Here is a 5810-nt window from a genome sequence, read left to right on the forward strand (position 1 = left end):
AATTTAATTTATGTAACTTAAAGAAATTTTATTAAATTATAAATATAAACAACAGTAACTAAATATAAAAGAAAAAAAACCAAGATATTAAAAGCAAAAGTGTAAAACATAATAAAGTAAAGCAGTAAAAAACCTTAAGTCCCCACCCCTTCATTCTGAGTCTCACTCAACTTTATCCCTGCGCCGTTTACTACTTCACGAAGGTTGACAAGGGCTACTGCATCTAGTTCTACAATACCAGTCCCGATAGCCCCTATTTCGGCACCAGCCACTGCCCTTGTTTCATCGCGTATTGGTAAAAGGGGACCTTCGCGTGGGATTGTGATGAACTGAAGATTGATGGTTTAGAATTTACAATAAATTCTCGTTGCAAGTATAGTTTCTAAACCAAGCAATAATCCTTTCATACAAAAAAAAACTTGTTTGTCACTTAAGCAAACCCAATAAAAATAAATAACCGAAGTATTTAAACCTCGGGTCGTCTCTCAAGGAGTTGCAGGGCAGTATGATTTATTATTGGTTATGGAAAAGGTAAAATTTTTGGGTTTTCGACATAAGGAACAGGTAATTTAAATGATAAGAAAAATAAATTAATAATAATAAAATTCTCTTGGCAATGTATAAGAATTGGAATTTCTATCCTAGTTACCCTTATCAGGTGTGATGAAAATTGGGTTTTAATTCCACTTAGTTAACCCTTACTAAAGCAAAGGAAAGTCAAGTAGACTAATTAATTTGATTCTCAAGTCCTAGTTAACTTCTTTGGGAAAACTAGCTTTTAGAGCGATTCAAACCAATTAGCAAATCCAATCTCAACCAACAGCTGAGTTTGATAACTCAAGTGTTACCAATCACTTAACCAAAGCAAAGGGAGAAAATAAATCTAAATTAAATTGAAAGCATCATAAATGGAATAAGATAATCATTAATCTGAAATACCTCAATTAATATTAAATGGAATATTCAAATCTTGACATAAAAAAAAGGTTCGTAAGCTAAATTGGAATATTAACAAGTAAAAGCATTGGAATAAACAAAAATAGAAGAGGAACATTAATTAAGGAAAATCTTGAACCTCGTATTGAAGTGATAAAAATAAAAGGAATCCTAATCCTAAAACCTAAGAGAGAGGAGAGAACCTCTCTCTCTAAAACTACATCTAATCCTAAAATTATGAGAGTTGTATATCGTCTCTAAGTTGTTTCGTTCTTTGATTCCTCCATTCTCTGGCTTATATTCTATGTTTCTGACTTGGATTTGGACCGAAAAAGGGTCCAGAAATCACTGGGGGTGTTTTCTGCAGATTCTTGTACGTGGCGTCTGTCACACGTTCGCGTGGGTCACGCGTTCACATCATCTGAGAGTTTTCCTTGTCACGCGTACGCGTCAGTCACGCGTACTGTCATTTGCGTTCTGCTCAAGGCACGCGTCCGCGTCTTCCACGCATTTGCGTCGATGCCATTTCGCGCCAGGCACGCGTTCGCGTCGTCCATGCATTCGCGTCGCTGCCTTTTCTTCAAAATTCCATTTTTGTGCTTTCCTTCCATTTTTGTATGTTTTCTTTTTGTTCTTTAAGCCATTCCTTCCCTATGAGATCTGAAAATACTTAACACATAAATCACGACATCGAATGGTAATAAAGGATAATTAAAATTAATATTTTTAAAGCATAGGAAACATGTTTTTCACATATATCATAAAATAAGGAAGGAATAGTAAAACCATGCAATTTACATGAATAAGTGGGTGAAGGATTGAATAAATCATTTAAATTGAGCACAAAATACATCATAAAATATGGTTTTATCAACCTCCCCACACTTATACAATAGCATGTCCTCATGCTAAATCCAAGAGAAAGGGTCAAGTTAGAATGATGGAATCTTATGCAATGCAATTTATTCTAAATGCAATCTACCTACATGAATCATGCAATATTAATTATTATCCACCTATATATATAGAGCTTACATGTGGTTAATTTGATTCATATTTTCAAGGAATCATATATGCATAGCCAAGCCTAAATCATGTTAAAGCACTGTCACAATTGAGTTGGGTTAAAATATTTCATAAGCTTGTAAGACAATTAAACAATTAAGCAGAGATATATGATGATGAGCTGTTGAACCCTTACTGGATTTTGTATTTACTCTCTAGTCACTCAGTGTTTGGGGTTAATCACTCTATTCTTTTCTATTCTTGCTTTCTAAAACTTTGTTCTTCATCTAACCAATCAACAATTATACAATGTATACATATAAACATCATGAGGTCTTTTTCAAGGTTGTAATGGGGCCAAGGTAGAGGTAAGAGTATATATATAAGGCTAAGTGAGCTATAAGTTGAACCTTTAATTAGTCTAAGATCTCACCTAACATATACATATTCTATATAATTTATAACTTTCTTGGGGTTCCCAATTTTTTACTTTCTTAATACATACTCATGTACCAATTTTATTTTGATTCTTACCTCATGTGCATTGATTTCTTCACTAAACTTATTGTTGGGGTAATTTTATCCCCTTATTTATCTATTTATATTATAAAAAGGATTTTTTTAAAAGAATAACATATATCAATGCACATGGTATTTTAATTCAAATTGGTTTCACATGAGTATGCTCCCAAATTTCTGACTATTTTACTAATTTAGTTCTTTCCTACCAACCCATGTTCCCACGTTTTCCCACACTTAGTGTGTATCACAATTTCTATCTTAAACTAACTAGGGATTCAACTTGGGATTTTTATTTTGTTTTTCTGCTTAAGGCTAGTAATGTGGTTATAAAACAAAAGGGGATTAAAAGGCTCAAGGGGGCTAACAAGGATGATGTAAAAGGTAGGCTAATTTGGGATAAATGAGCAATTTAAATAATGGTCTCAATCATATATTGGTATGTATCTACATTCTATATTAGACATATAGATTAAAACAAAGTAAAGTCACCAGAATAAAAAAGAAAGGCGAACACACAAGAATGAAATAATTATGGTTAAATAATGTAACCATACAAATAAGCTCAAAAACTCACAGGTTGTGTGTTCTTTGGCTCAAAAATCATATATCAGTTATGTATGCCATGCAAGTAGAAATCAAGAGTTCCCATTATGCTCAATGTGAATCTTAGGGTGGCTCTTAAAATCTTAGTGTTCTTCCTTGAAAAATGTTGTGTAAATTAACCAATCATTTATTGCTATATATATATACAGTATGTGGATTGTTGTGATTCCGTTATACTAAAGTTTCTAGTTTACTCTTTTTATTTCCAATTAATCCAAGTTATCGTATGCCAAAAAAAGGGTAAACCAAACTAATTAATCCATATATTCTATATCACAACTTAATAAGCTAAAATTGCAACTAGACTAAACTAAATATCTAAGATAAATATATAAACCAAAGTGCAAAATGCGAAAATACCGTAAAAATACAGAAAAAATGTGCAAGTACTGGAAGATAAATAAGATAAGGTAAAAATAGTAATATAGAAAATAAACAAAATAGGATAAAAAGAGAGTCTGAAAAGTGGTTCACCAAAATAAAGTACGCCGGAGATGGCGACCTCCCCACACTTAAATAATAGCATCATCCTCGATGCTCACTCAAGTTGGGTGCGAAGAAGTGTCATCTCCGGAAGGATGGGCTGCCGGTGACTCTGCGGTAGGCTGAGGGTCTGCAGTCTCGATAAGTGTAGGAGGAGCTGCCTGCTGAAGCGGAGGCTCTGTTTGTAGAGGAATCTCCAGATCTGTAGCCTGGATCTGGTGGGGCTCCTCATGGTGTGGTGCAGCCTGCTCAGGTCCTCCTTGCTCAGCCTGGGCATGTGCCTCTTCCTCATGATCATCCGCCCCCACATCAGATGGCTCAGAAGCGGTGTCAGGCTCGGAGTGGATGTCGCTGCCGGATCAGATAATCAACTTTAGGTGCTCATAGCGTCACTTGTTGCGATGCTCCATATGATCCAGGCGTGCGAAGAGTCGGTGCACGAGATGATAAATGGGCTCAGGAGCAGGTGGAGGTGCAGTGGATGGAGCTGGTGCAGCAGTGGATGCAGAAGGGGCAGCTGAAGATGTGGCTGCCTCAGCAGAAGCAGTAAGAAAAGGCGGCCTATAACCCAAGGCTTGGAACTTCCTACTGTGAGGTATGATCTTCTTGCAGTCTACAGCAGTTGGCTTCTCATCAGCAAGCTCCCAAGGCACGTCAGCTCAGCGGCCTAGCTGGGTGATTAGATAAGGGAAAGGGAGAGTGCCTCTGACATGGACCCTGGCCATAAAATACCTGATGAAACGTGAAAGATACAGGTCCTTACCCTCCATCACAAACCAGATGAGGGTGATCATAGCAGTGGGCACCTCTGTCTCATGAGTGCTCGGCATCACGTAGTTACCTAGGATCTGCTGCCAAAGCCGAGCCTCATCATTCAAATATATCAGCTTGATTCCCTTAGGCATTGGTGCACGAAATTACAATCACACTTTTGCAACTCTGCACAACTAACCAGCAAGTGTACTAGGTCGTCCAAGTAATACCTTACGTGAGTAAGGGTCGATCCCACGGAGATTGTCGGCTTGAAGCAAGCTATGGTTATCTTGTAACTCTTAGTCAGGATATCAATAATTCTTAACCGGTTTGGGCCATTAAATCTTTGGCAAAGTATGGATTATTATATATTTCTGGAAAGCCCAGGATGTCTACTTTCCAACGCAATTGAGAGCGTGCCAATTGGGCTTCTGTAGCTCCAGAAAATCCACTTCGAGTGCAGGGAGGTCAGAATCCAACAGCATCTGCAGTCCTTTTTCAGCCTCTGAATCAGATTTTTGCTCAGTCCCTCAATTTCAGCCAGAAAATACCTGAAATCACAGAAAAACACACAAACTCATAGTAAAGTCCAAAAAAGTGAATTTTAAATAAAAACTAATAAAAATATAATAAAAACTAATTAAAATATACTAAAAACATACTAAAAATAATGCCAAAAAGCGTATAAATTATCCGCTCATCGCAACACCAAACTTAAATTGTTGCTTGTCCCCAAGCAACTAAAAATCAAATAGGATAAAAAGAAGAGAATATACAATTAATTCCAAAAACATCTATGAAGATCAATATTAATTAGATGAGCGGGGCTTTTAGCTTTTTGCCTCTGAATAGTTTTGGCATCTCACTTTATCCTTTGAAGTTCAGAATGATTGGCTTCTATAAGAACTCAGAATCCAGATAGTGTTATTGATTCTCCTAGTTAAGTATGTTGATTCTTGAACATAACTACTTTATGAGTCTTGGCCGTGACCCTAAGCATTTTGTTTTCCAGTATTACCACCGGATACATAAATGCCACAGACACATAACTGGGTGAACCTTTTCAGATTGTGACTCAGCTTTGCTAGAGTCTCCAATTAGAGGTGTCCAGAGCTCTTAAGCACACTCTTTTTGCTTTTGGACCACGACTTTAACCGATCAGTCTCAAGTTTTCACTTGACACCTTCACGCCACAAGCATATGGTTAGGGACAACTTGGTTCAGCCGCTTAGGCCAGGATTTTATTCCTGTAGGCCTTCCTATCCACTGATGCTCAAAGTCTTGGATCCTTTTTTTTTATTTCACCCTTGCCTTTTGGTTTAAAGGGCTATTGGCTTTTTCTGCTTGCTTTTTTTTTTTTTTTTTCTTTCTTTTTTTTTTTTTTTTGCTTTCTCTTTTTTTTTCTGCAAGCTTTTCACTGCTTTTTCTTGCTTCAAGAATCAATTTTATGATTTTTCAGATTATCAAATAACATTTCTCCTTTTCCATCATTCTTTCAAGAGCCAACA

Source organism: Arachis ipaensis, chromosome B09 (assembly GCF_000816755.2).
Source record: "Arachis ipaensis cultivar K30076 chromosome B09, Araip1.1, whole genome shotgun sequence".
Classification (NCBI taxonomy): domain Eukaryota; kingdom Viridiplantae; phylum Streptophyta; class Magnoliopsida; order Fabales; family Fabaceae; genus Arachis; species Arachis ipaensis.